Raw genomic sequence first — 12,137 nt, 5'->3', positions numbered from 1 at the left:
ACGTACGCACCATAATCATCCACACCTTAGCAGCTGCAAAAACTAACATCACCAGACTATGGAGATCCATCACCGTCCCATCAGTATCCCGCCTCTTATCTGACCTTAACCTCCAATGTGCAATGGAGAGAAGAATAGCAATTTATAATTCCTCCCTCCACAAATTTACAAGTCAGTGGTCGCGATGGTTAAACAATCCCAGATGCGTAATAACATGATTACTATTTGTAATGGATATAATACTCCATAACAGTACTTCATTGGTGCTCTTCCTCTTCCCCCCCTCCCCCCTCCCCATGTTTTCTCTAACGTTCCACCCCTCCCTCAATTTCCCCCCAATATTTACACCTCACAAGTTTTCTTGAACGGTTCACAACAGACCGAGCATACCTCTCATGTAAATAAATTAAAGATACACAGGCTCCACGGCCACTAGGTGGGGAACCTTCTCTTGTCTCTTAACTTTCCTTTCCATGTCTCAATTTCTCCAAATGTGAATCGAACAAGATTGATCATTGCATTTTACTATGTTTTTTTTCTTCTTTGTATGTTAAAATTTCAATAAAAACATTTGAATATAAAATAAGATTAGGTGGGATTGGCCCACTGTTACCTCTTGACTTCACAAGAGATATCTAAGTTGTAGCCTTGGCTCTTAAACCTTTTAGCAAAAAAGAAGCAATGTACAAAGCTGGAAAGTTTTCAAGCTACTCGTAAGCTGGTTTTTCTTGGCACCAAACAGCTAAGAAAAATAAGCAATGAAAAAAGAAGAAAAAGAAAAAAACAACAACTTTTGGAGGAGTGATGAGTTCAAAAGGACGCTGCATAGTCTCCTTTGCTATCTCCTCCTCTGCCTTTCATGCTGCGTTAGAGATTTTGAAGCTTGATGTGCGTAACATTTGTCAAGAAGTTCCTCACAACTGTTCTGTGCCTGTGCTGACACAAGTCTGCTTTTGGCACGAGCACAGTGTCCGGGTGTGGTGCTGTGGCTTAGTTGGTTAAAGCGCCTGTCTAGTAAACAGGAGATCCTGAGTTCGACTCTCAGCAGCGCCTTTCTTTGGCTGCAGATTAAGCCTTTGAAAAGGTTTTAAGAGTGGCCTCGGGAGCTTTGTGCCGCAATGGCATGGTTTAGGCAGCAGCCCTGCTCTTGATGCTTCCAGCTGATCTCTTCAAAGCCCTGCGAGTTTGCTGGACCTTTTAGCCTAGGTTATGCCAGCCTGGTGTCCACGGCAAGCACAAAACAGTGCACCTTTAGACGAAGGGCTCGATGAGGATGGGATTCGAACCCATGCATGCAGAGCACAATGGATTAGCAGTCCATCGCCTTAACCACTCGGCCACCTCATCCACAGCAAGCTTGCGAGCTTTGATTTTGGGAGCTGCATGTCACAAGCAGAAACTTGAGGAAAAGACACAAGCAGGATGCCGTTTCTCACCTCCTAATAGAGCACCTTGCTTCCGTGCTGTCAATTCATTGTGACAAAAGCTTCATTCTTCCTTTTCTGCCAAGGGTATAATCAAATGTTACAAATGCAATCAAGGGTGTAAAGCAAGTCACAAGTAGTAATGCTCACCAACTTTGCTGCAGACACGCAGTCTAACGGCATGGAATTAGGAAGCGTCAACAGGTGCAAAATGTCATGTATTCCCCATCTTTTTTTTTCACTTTCTGCTGTTCCTTTTTTATTGGCTCTAGATGATGAACTGTGCCCGCGTCAAGAGAAATTCGCCTGGATGGAGCCACTCTTTTGCCAGGACATTCAGAGATGTAGCTCAACCATCAATTTCAAGTCTACACTTTTCTCCTACCTGGCTGGCATTTTTACATGAATGCAAAGTGTTTGACTGTGGTTGGGGTCCCAAAACTCTTGTCACCGCTTCAGTATCTGTTCCCTTTGACTTCACCTCGGGCAATGATTCATTTGGTTAAAAGACACATGCAGGATGTCTTTCCACAAATAGTCATATTCACAAACTCCTCTTGGCGATCATGAATTCAAACGTCAAGGGTGGAGGATGTATGAAAAATGGCAGCGTTCCTATTTTTCTTCCCCATCTTTGTTCATTTTCAGCCTGTTGATTAGCTCTAGATCAAGGACTCTGTGTTCTTCCAAAAACAGGAGGATGTCTGCCTGCTGTCTTCCAAGGGACAAATGAAAAGTTAGAAGCGTAAGAAACGGTCTGAAGCAAGATGCAGATAGTTTCCTTCCCCAAATCTTTTTGCCCGCATGCATTTCATCTTCACGGGAGTGGAAGCCAAAAGATGGGCAAATTGGTTTTTCCCACCTTCTTTTATTTTCGGTCCATTGTTTGATTCTAGAGCACAGACTCTGCCTGTTTAAAATAAGATTAGGTGGGATTGGCCCACTGTTACCTCTTGACTTCACAAGAGATATCTGAGTTGTAGCCTTGGCTCTTAAACCTTTTAGCAAAAATGAAGCAATGTACAAAGCTGGAAAGTTTTCAAGCTACTCGTAAGCTGGTTTTTCTTGGCACCAAACAGCTAAGAAAAATAAGCAATGAAAAAAGAAGAAAAAGAAAAAAACAACAACTTTTGGAGGAGTGATGAGTTCAAAAGGACGTTGCATAGTCTCCTTTGCTATCTCCTCCTCTGCCTTTCATGCTGCGTTAGAGATTTTGAAGCTTGATGTGCGTAACATTTGTCAAGAAGTTCCTCACAACTGTTCTGTGCCTGTGCTGACACAAGTCTGCCTTTGGCACGAGCACAGTGTCCGGGTGTGGTGCTGTGGCTTAGTTGGTTAAAGCGCCTGTCTAGTAAACAGGAGATCCTGAGTTCGACTCTCAGCAGTGCCTTTCTTTGGCTGCAGATTAAGCCCTTGAAAAGGTTTTAAGAGTGGTCTCGGGAGCTTTGTGCCGCAATGGCATGGTTTAGGCAGCAGCCCTGCTCTTGATGCTTCCAGCTGATCTCTTCAAAGCCCTGCGAGTTTGCTGGACCTTTTAGCCTAGGTTATGCCAGCCTGGTGTCCACGGCAAGCACAAAACAGTGCACCTTTAGACGAAGGGCTCGATGAGGATGGGATTCGAACCCATGCATGCAGAGCACAATGGATTAGCAGTCCATCGCCTTAACCACTCGGCCACCTCATCCACAGCAAGCTTGCGAGCTTTGATTTTGGGAGCTGCATGTCACAAGCAGAAACTTGAGGAAAAGACACAAGCAGGATGCCGTTTCTCACCTCCTAATAGAGCACCTTGCTTCCGTGCTGTCAATTCATTGTGACAAAAGCTTCATTCTTCCTTTTCTGCCAAGGGTATAATCAAATGTTACAAATGCAATCAAGGGTGTAAAGCAAGTCACAAGTAGTAATGCTCACCAACTTTGCTGCAGACACGCAGTCTAACGGCATGGAATTAGGAAGCGTCAACAGGTGCAAAATGTCATGTATTCCCCATCTTTTTTTTTCACTTTCTGCTGTTCCTTTTTTATTGGCTCTAGATGATGAACTGTGCCCGCGTCAAGAGAAATTCGCCTGGATGGAGCCACTCTTTTGCCAGGACATTCAGAGATGTAGCTCAACCATCAATTTCAAGTCTACACTTTTCTCCTACCTGGCTGGCATTTTTACATGAATGCAAAGTGTTTGACTGTGGTTGGGGTCCCAAAACTCTTGTCACCGCTTCAGTATCTGTTCCCTTTGACTTCACCTCGGGCAATGATTCATTTGGTTAAAAGACACATGCAGGATGTCTTTCCACAAATAGTCATATTCACAAACTCCTCTTGGCGATCATGAATTCAAACGTCAAGGGTGGAGGATGTATGAAAAATGGCAGCGTTCCTATTTTTCTTCCCCATCTTTGTTCATTTTCAGCCTGTTGATTAGCTCTAGATCAAGGACTCTGTGTTCTTCCAAAAACAGGAGGATGTCTGCCTGCTGTCTTCCAAGGGACAAATGAAAAGTTAGAAGCGTAAGAAACGGTCTGAAGCAAGATGCAGATAGTTTCCTTCCCCAAATCTTTTTGCCCGCATGCATTTCATCTTCACGGGAGTGGAAGCCAAAAGATGGGCAAATTGGTTTTTCCCACCTTCTTTTATTTTCGGTCCATTGTTTGATTCTAGAGCACAGACTCTGCCTGTTTAAAATAAGATTAGGTGGGATTGGCCCACTGTTACCTCTTGACTTCACAAGAGATATCTGAGTTGTAGCCTTGGCTCTTAAACCTTTTAGCAAAAATGAAGCAATGTACAAAGCTGGAAAGTTTTCAAGCTACTCGTAAGCTGGTTTTTCTTGGCACCAAACAGCTAAGAAAAATAAGCAATGAAAAAAGAAGAAAAAGAAAAAAACAACAACTTTTGGAGGAGTGATGAGTTCAAAAGGACGTTGCATAGTCTCCTTTGCTATCTCCTCCTCTGCCTTTCATGCTGCGTTAGAGATTTTGAAGCTTGATGTGCGTAACATTTGTCAAGAAGTTCCTCACAACTGTTCTGTGCCTGTGCTGACACAAGTCTGCCTTTGGCACGAGCACAGTGTCCGGGTGTGGTGCTGTGGCTTAGTTGGTTAAAGCGCCTGTCTAGTAAACAGGAGATCCTGAGTTCGACTCTCAGCAGCGCCTTTCTTTGGCTGCAGATTAAGCCCTTGAAAAGGTTTTAAGAGTGGTCTCGGGAGCTTTGTGCCGCAATGGCATGGTTTAGGCAGCAGCCCTGCTCTTGATGCTTCCAGCTGATCTCTTCAAAGCCCTGCGAGTTTGCTGGACCTTTTAGCCTAGGTTATGCCAGCCTGGTGTCCACGGCAAGCACAAAACAGTGCACCTTTAGACGAAGGGCTCGATGAGGATGGGATTCGAACCCATGCATGCAGAGCACAATGGATTAGCAGTCCATCGCCTTAACCACTCGGCCACCTCATCCACAGCAAGCTTGCGAGCTTTGATTTTGGGAGCTGCATGTCACAAGCAGAAACTTGAGGAAAAGACACAAGCAGGATGCCGTTTCTCACCTCCTAATAGAGCACCTTGCTTCCGTGCTGTCAATTCATTGTGACAAAAGCTTCATTCTTCCTTTTCTGCCAAGGGTATAATCAAATGTTACAAATGCAATCAAGGGTGTAAAGCAAGTCACAAGTAGTAATGCTCACCAACTTTGCTGCAGACACGCAGTCTAACGGCATGGAATTAGGAAGCGTCAACAGGTGCAAAATGTCATGTATTCCCCATCTTTTTTTTTCACTTTCTGCTGTTCCTTTTTTATTGGCTCTAGATGATGAACTGTGCCCGCGTCAAGAGAAATTCGCCTGGATGGAGCCACTCTTTTGCCAGGACATTCAGAGATGTAGCTCAACCATCAATTTCAAGTCTACACTTTTCTCCTACCTGGCTGGCATTTTTACATGAATGCAAAGTGTTTGACTGTGGTTGGGGTCCCAAAACTCTTGTCACCGCTTCAGTATCTGTTCCCTTTGACTTCACCTCGGGCAATGATTCATTTGGTTAAAAGACACATGCAGGATGTCTTTCCACAAATAGTCATATTCACAAACTCCTCTTGGCGATCATGAATTCAAACGTCAAGGGTGGAGGATGTATGAAAAATGGCAGCGTTCCTATTTTTCTTCCCCATCTTTGTTCATTTTCAGCCTGTTGATTAGCTCTAGATCAAGGACTCTGTGTTCTTCCAAAAACAGGAGGATGTCTGCCTGCTGTCTTCCAAGGGACAAATGAAAAGTTAGAAGCGTAAGAAACGGTCTGAAGCAAGATGCAGATAGTTTCCTTCCCCAAATCTTTTTGCCCGCATGCATTTCATCTTCACGGGAGTGGAAGCCAAAAGATGGGCAAATTGGTTTTTCCCACCTTCTTTTATTTTCGGTCCATTGTTTGATTCTAGAGCACAGACTCTGCCTGTTTAAAATAAGATTAGGTGGGATTGGCCCACTGTTACCTCTTGACTTCACAAGAGATATCTGAGTTGTAGCCTTGGCTCTTAAACCTTTTAGCAAAAATGAAGCAATGTACAAAGCTGGAAAGTTTTCAAGCTACTCGTAAGCTGGTTTTTCTTGGCACCAAACAGCTAAGAAAAATAAGCAATGAAAAAAGAAGAAAAAGAAAAAAACAACAACTTTTGGAGGAGTGATGAGTTCAAAAGGACGTTGCATAGTCTCCTTTGCTATCTCCTCCTCTGCCTTTCATGCTGCGTTAGAGATTTTGAAGCTTGATGTGCGTAACATTTGTCAAGAAGTTCCTCACAACTGTTCTGTGCCTGTGCTGACACAAGTCTGCCTTTGGCACGAGCACAGTGTCCGGGTGTGGTGCTGTGGCTTAGTTGGTTAAAGCGCCTGTCTAGTAAACAGGAGATCCTGAGTTCGACTCTCAGCAGCGCCTTTCTTTGGCTGCAGATTAAGCCCTTGAAAAGGTTTTAAGAGTGGCCTCGGGAGCTTTGTGCCGCAATGGCATGGTTTAGGCAGCAGCCCTGCTCTTGATGCTTCCAGCTGATCTCTTCAAAGCCCTGCGAGTTTGCTGGACCTTTTAGCCTAGGTTATGCCAGCCTGGTGTCCACGGCAAGCACAAAACAGTGCACCTTTAGACGAAGGGCTCGATGAGGATGGGATTCGAACCCATGCATGCAGAGCACAATGGATTAGCAGTCCATCGCCTTAACCACTCGGCCACCTCATCCACAGCAAGCTTGCGAGCTTTGATTTTGGGAGCTGCATGTCACAAGCAGAAACTTGAGGAAAAGACACAAGCAGGATGCCGTTTCTCACCTCCTAATAGAGCACCTTGCTTCCGTGCTGTCAATTCATTGTGACAAAAGCTTCATTCTTCCTTTTCTGCCAAGGGTATAATCAAATGTTACAAATGCAATCAAGGGTGTAAAGCAAGTCACAAGTAGTAATGCTCACCAACTTTGCTGCAGACACGCAGTCTAACGGCATGGAATTAGGAAGCGTCAACAGGTGCAAAATGTCATGTATTCCCCATCTTTTTTTTTCACTTTCTGCTGTTCCTTTTTTATTGGCTCTAGATGATGAACTGTGCCCGCGTCAAGAGAAATTCGCCTGGATGGAGCCACTCTTTTGCCAGGACATTCAGAGATGTAGCTCAACCATCAATTTCAAGTCTACACTTTTCTCCTACCTGGCTGGCATTTTTACATGAATGCAAAGTGTTTGACTGTGGTTGGGGTCCCAAAACTCTTGTCACCGCTTCAGTATCTGTTCCCTTTGACTTCACCTCGGGCAATGATTCATTTGGTTAAAAGACACATGCAGGATGTCTTTCCACAAATAGTCATATTCACAAACTCCTCTTGGCGATCATGAATTCAAACGTCAAGGGTGGAGGATGTATGAAAAATGGCAGCGTTCCTATTTTTCTTCCCCATCTTTGTTCATTTTCAGCCTGTTGATTAGCTCTAGATCAAGGACTCTGTGTTCTTCCAAAAACAGGAGGATGTCTGCCTGCTGTCTTCCAAGGGACAAATGAAAAGTTAGAAGCGTAAGAAACGGTCTGAAGCAAGATGCAGATAGTTTCCTTCCCCAAATCTTTTTGCCCGCATGCATTTCATCTTCACGGGAGTGGAAGCCAAAAGATGGGCAAATTGGTTTTTCCCACCTTCTTTTATTTTCGGTCCATTGTTTGATTCTAGAGCACAGACTCTGCCTGTTTAAAATAAGATTAGGTGGGATTGGCCCACTGTTACCTCTTGACTTCACAAGAGATATCTGAGTTGTAGCCTTGGCTCTTAAACCTTTTAGCAAAAATGAAGCAATGTACAAAGCTGGAAAGTTTTCAAGCTACTCGTAAGCTGGTTTTTCTTGGCACCAAACAGCTAAGAAAAATAAGCAATGAAAAAAGAAGAAAAAGAAAAAAACAACAACTTTTGGAGGAGTGATGAGTTCAAAAGGACGTTGCATAGTCTCCTTTGCTATCTCCTCCTCTGCCTTTCATGCTGCGTTAGAGATTTTGAAGCTTGATGTGCGTAACATTTGTCAAGAAGTTCCTCACAACTGTTCTGTGCCTGTGCTGACACAAGTCTGCCTTTGGCACGAGCACAGTGTCCGGGTGTGGTGCTGTGGCTTAGTTGGTTAAAGCGCCTGTCTAGTAAACAGGAGATCCTGAGTTCGACTCTCAGCAGCGCCTTTCTTTGGCTGCAGATTAAGCCCTTGAAAAGGTTTTAAGAGTGGCCTCGGGAGCTTTGTGCCGCAATGGCATGGTTTAGGCAGCAGCCCTGCTCTTGATGCTTCCAGCTGATCTCTTCAAAGCCCTGCGAGTTTGCTGGACCTTTTAGCCTAGGTTATGCCAGCCTGGTGTCCACGGCAAGCACAAAACAGTGCACCTTTAGACGAAGGGCTCGATGAGGATGGGATTCGAACCCATGCATGCAGAGCACAATGGATTAGCAGTCCATCGCCTTAACCACTCGGCCACCTCATCCACAGCAAGCTTGCGAGCTTTGATTTTGGGAGCTGCATGTCACAAGCAGAAACTTGAGGAAAAGACACAAGCAGGATGCCGTTTCTCACCTCCTAATAGAGCACCTTGCTTCCGTGCTGTCAATTCATTGTGACAAAAGCTTCATTCTTCCTTTTCTGCCAAGGGTATAATCAAATGTTACAAATGCAATCAAGGGTGTAAAGCAAGTCACAAGTAGTAATGCTCACCAACTTTGCTGCAGACACGCAGTCTAACGGCATGGAATTAGGAAGCGTCAACAGGTGCAAAATGTCATGTATTCCCCATCTTTTTTTTTCACTTTCTGCTGTTCCTTTTTTATTGGCTCTAAATGATGAACTGTGCCCGCGTCAAGAGAAATTCGCCTGGATGGAGCCACTCTTTTGCCAGGACATTCAGAGATGTAGCTCAACCATCAATTTCAAGTCTACACTTTTCTCCTACCTGGCTGGCATTTTTACATGAATGCAAAGTGTTTGACTGTGGTTGGGGTCCCAAAACTCTTGTCACCGCTTCAGTATCTGTTCCCTTTGACTTCACCTCGGGCAATGATTCATTTGGTTAAAAGACACATGCAGGATGTCTTTCCACAAATAGTCATATTCACAAACTCCTCTTGGCGATCATGAATTCAAACGTCAAGGGTGGAGGATGTATGAAAAATGGCAGCGTTCCTATTTTTCTTCCCCATCTTTGTTCATTTTCAGCCTGTTGATTAGCTCTAGATCAAGGACTCTGTGTTCTTCCAAAAACAGGAGGATGTCTGCCTGCTGTCTTCCAAGGGACAAATGAAAAGTTAGAAGCGTAAGAAACGGTCTGAAGCAAGATGCAGATAGTTTCCTTCCCCAAATCTTTTTGCCCGCATGCATTTCATCTTCACGGGAGTGGAAGCCAAAAGATGGGCAAATTGGTTTTTCCCACCTTCTTTTATTTTCGGTCCATTGTTTGATTCTAGAGCACAGACTCTGCCTGTTTAAAATAAGATTAGGTGGGATTGGCCCACTGTTACCTCTTGACTTCACAAGAGATATCTGAGTTGTAGCCTTGGCTCTTAAACCTTTTAGCAAAAATGAAGCAATGTACAAAGCTGGAAAGTTTTCAAGCTACTCGTAAGCTGGTTTTTCTTGGCACCAAACAGCTAAGAAAAATAAGCAATGAAAAAAGAAGAAAAAGAAAAAAACAACAACTTTTGGAGGAGTGATGAGTTCAAAAGGACGTTGCATAGTCTCCTTTGCTATCTCCTCCTCTGCCTTTCATGCTGCGTTAGAGATTTTGAAGCTTGATGTGCGTAACATTTGTCAAGAAGTTCCTCACAACTGTTCTGTGCCTGTGCTGACACAAGTCTGCCTTTGGCACGAGCACAGTGTCCGGGTGTGGTGCTGTGGCTTAGTTGGTTAAAGCGCCTGTCTAGTAAACAGGAGATCCTGAGTTCGACTCTCAGCAGCGCCTTTCTTTGGCTGCAGATTAAGCCCTTGAAAAGGTTTTAAGAGTGGCCTCGGGAGCTTTGTGCCGCAATGGCATGGTTTAGGCAGCAGCCCTGCTCTTGATGCTTCCAGCTGATCTCTTCAAAGCCCTGCGAGTTTGCTGGACCTTTTAGCCTAGGTTATGCCAGCCTGGTGTCCACGGCAAGCACAAAACAGTGCACCTTTAGACGAAGGGCTCGATGAGGATGGGATTCGAACCCATGCATGCAGAGCACAATGGATTAGCAGTCCATCGCCTTAACCACTCGGCCACCTCATCCACAGCAAGCTTGCGAGCTTTGATTTTGGGAGCTGCATGTCACAAGCAGAAACTTGAGGAAAAGACACAAGCAGGATGCCGTTTCTCACCTCCTAATAGAGCACCTTGCTTCCGTGCTGTCAATTCATTGTGACAAAAGCTTCATTCTTCCTTTTCTGCCAAGGGTATAATCAAATGTTACAAATGCAATCAAGGGTGTAAAGCAAGTCACAAGTAGTAATGCTCACCAACTTTGCTGCAGACACGCAGTCTAACGGCATGGAATTAGGAAGCGTCAACAGGTGCAAAATGTCATGTATTCCCCATCTTTTTTTTTCACTTTCTGCTGTTCCTTTTTTATTGGCTCTAGATGATGAACTGTGCCCGCGTCAAGAGAAATTCGCCTGGATGGAGCCACTCTTTTGCCAGGACATTCAGAGATGTAGCTCAACCATCAATTTCAAGTCTACACTTTTCTCCTACCTGGCTGGCATTTTTACATGAATGCAAAGTGTTTGACTGTGGTTGGGGTCCCAAAACTCTTGTCACCGCTTCAGTATCTGTTCCCTTTGACTTCACCTCGGGCAATGATTCATTTGGTTAAAAGACACATGCAGGATGTCTTTCCACAAATAGTCATATTCACAAACTCCTCTTGGCGATCATGAATTCAAACGTCAAGGGTGGAGGATGTATGAAAAATGGCAGCGTTCCTATTTTTCTTCCCCATCTTTGTTCATTTTCAGCCTGTTGATTAGCTCTAGATCAAGGACTCTGTGTTCTTCCAAAAACAGGAGGATGTCTGCCTGCTGTCTTCCAAGGGACAAATGAAAAGTTAGAAGCGTAAGAAACGGTCTGAAGCAAGATGCAGATAGTTTCCTTCCCCAAATCTTTTTGCCCGCATGCATTTCATCTTCACGGGAGTGGAAGCCAAAAGATGGGCAAATTGGTTTTTCCCACCTTCTTTTATTTTCGGTCCATTGTTTGATTCTAGAGCACAGACTCTGCCTGTTTAAAATAAGATTAGGTGGGATTGGCCCACTGTTACCTCTTGACTTCACAAGAGATATCTGAGTTGTAGCCTTGGCTCTTAAACCTTTTAGCAAAAATGAAGCAATGTACAAAGCTGGAAAGTTTTCAAGCTACTCGTAAGCTGGTTTTTCTTGGCACCAAACAGCTAAGAAAAATAAGCAATGAAAAAAGAAGAAAAAGAAAAAAACAACAACTTTTGGAGGAGTGATGAGTTCAAAAGGACGTTGCATAGTCTCCTTTGCTATCTCCTCCTCTGCCTTTCATGCTGCGTTAGAGATTTTGAAGCTTGATGTGCGTAACATTTGTCAAGAAGTTCCTCACAACTGTTCTGTGCCTGTGCTGACACAAGTCTGCCTTTGGCACGAGCACAGTGTCCGGTTGTGGTGCTGTGGCTTAGTTGGTTAAAGCGCCTGTCTAGTAAACAGGAGATCCTGAGTTCGACTCTCAGCAGCGCCTTTCTTTGGCTGCAGATTAAGCCCTTGAAAAGGTTTTAAGAGTGGCCTCGGGAGCTTTGTGCCGCAATGGCATGGTTTAGGCAGCAGCCCTGCTCTTGATGCTTCCAGCTGATCTCTTCAAAGCCCTGCGAGTTTGCTGGACCTTTTAGCCTAGGTTATGCCAGCCTGGTGTCCACGGCAAGCACAAAACAGTGCACCTTTAGACGAAGGGCTCGATGAGGATGGGATTCGAACCCATGCATGCAGAGCACAATGGATTAGCAGTCCATCGCCTTAACCACTCGGCCACCTCATCCACAGCAAGCTTGCGAGCTTTGATTTTGGGAGCTGCATGTCACAAGCAGAAACTTGAGGAAAAGACACAAGCAGGATGCCGTTTCTCACCTCCTAATAGAGCACCTTGCTTCCGTGCTGTCAATTCATTGTGACAAAAGCTTCATTCTTCCTTTTCTGCCAAGGGTATAATCAAATGTTACAAATGCAATCAAGGGTGTAAAGCAAGTCACAAGTAGTAATGCT

The 12,137-nt window shown here is 44.5% G+C and overlaps 14 non-coding genes across 14 annotated transcripts; 7 read left to right on the top strand and 7 right to left on the bottom strand.

The window, feature by feature from the left end:
* The first annotated feature begins 979 nt into the window (after positions 1-979).
* TRNAT-AGU (transfer RNA threonine (anticodon AGU)) lies at positions 980-1,053 on the top strand. Its single transcript has one exon. It is a non-coding gene; the product is annotated as a tRNA-Thr (tRNA).
* Positions 1,054-1,265: 212 nt separating this feature from the next.
* Positions 1,266-1,347, bottom strand: TRNAS-GCU (transfer RNA serine (anticodon GCU)). The gene has a single exon. It is a non-coding gene; the product is annotated as a tRNA-Ser (tRNA).
* Positions 1,348-2,740: 1,393 nt separating this feature from the next.
* TRNAT-AGU (transfer RNA threonine (anticodon AGU)) lies at positions 2,741-2,814 on the top strand. The gene has a single exon. It is a non-coding gene; the product is annotated as a tRNA-Thr (tRNA).
* Positions 2,815-3,026: 212 nt separating this feature from the next.
* On the bottom strand, positions 3,027-3,108 carry TRNAS-GCU (transfer RNA serine (anticodon GCU)). Its single transcript has one exon. It is a non-coding gene; the product is annotated as a tRNA-Ser (tRNA).
* Positions 3,109-4,501: 1,393 nt separating this feature from the next.
* TRNAT-AGU (transfer RNA threonine (anticodon AGU)) lies at positions 4,502-4,575 on the top strand. Its single transcript has one exon. It is a non-coding gene; the product is annotated as a tRNA-Thr (tRNA).
* A 212-nt stretch (positions 4,576-4,787) lies between these two features.
* Positions 4,788-4,869, bottom strand: TRNAS-GCU (transfer RNA serine (anticodon GCU)). The gene has a single exon. It is a non-coding gene; the product is annotated as a tRNA-Ser (tRNA).
* A 1,393-nt stretch (positions 4,870-6,262) lies between these two features.
* TRNAT-AGU (transfer RNA threonine (anticodon AGU)) lies at positions 6,263-6,336 on the top strand. The gene has a single exon. It is a non-coding gene; the product is annotated as a tRNA-Thr (tRNA).
* A 212-nt stretch (positions 6,337-6,548) lies between these two features.
* TRNAS-GCU (transfer RNA serine (anticodon GCU)) lies at positions 6,549-6,630 on the bottom strand. Its single transcript has one exon. It is a non-coding gene; the product is annotated as a tRNA-Ser (tRNA).
* A 1,393-nt stretch (positions 6,631-8,023) lies between these two features.
* TRNAT-AGU (transfer RNA threonine (anticodon AGU)) lies at positions 8,024-8,097 on the top strand. The gene has a single exon. It is a non-coding gene; the product is annotated as a tRNA-Thr (tRNA).
* Positions 8,098-8,309: 212 nt separating this feature from the next.
* Positions 8,310-8,391, bottom strand: TRNAS-GCU (transfer RNA serine (anticodon GCU)). The gene has a single exon. It is a non-coding gene; the product is annotated as a tRNA-Ser (tRNA).
* A 1,393-nt stretch (positions 8,392-9,784) lies between these two features.
* TRNAT-AGU (transfer RNA threonine (anticodon AGU)) lies at positions 9,785-9,858 on the top strand. Its single transcript has one exon. It is a non-coding gene; the product is annotated as a tRNA-Thr (tRNA).
* Positions 9,859-10,070: 212 nt separating this feature from the next.
* TRNAS-GCU (transfer RNA serine (anticodon GCU)) lies at positions 10,071-10,152 on the bottom strand. Its single transcript has one exon. It is a non-coding gene; the product is annotated as a tRNA-Ser (tRNA).
* A 1,393-nt stretch (positions 10,153-11,545) lies between these two features.
* TRNAT-AGU (transfer RNA threonine (anticodon AGU)) lies at positions 11,546-11,619 on the top strand. The gene has a single exon. It is a non-coding gene; the product is annotated as a tRNA-Thr (tRNA).
* A 212-nt stretch (positions 11,620-11,831) lies between these two features.
* TRNAS-GCU (transfer RNA serine (anticodon GCU)) lies at positions 11,832-11,913 on the bottom strand. The gene has a single exon. It is a non-coding gene; the product is annotated as a tRNA-Ser (tRNA).
* Between the last annotated feature and the right edge of the window lie 224 nt (positions 11,914-12,137).

This window comes from Staurois parvus, unplaced genomic scaffold (genome assembly GCF_062004578.1).
Source record: "Staurois parvus isolate SC_StPar_1 unplaced genomic scaffold, SC_StPar_1.0 ptg000020l, whole genome shotgun sequence".
NCBI lineage: Eukaryota > Metazoa > Chordata > Amphibia > Anura > Ranidae > Staurois > Staurois parvus.
This window is presented reverse-complemented; position numbering and strand designations above follow the sequence as displayed.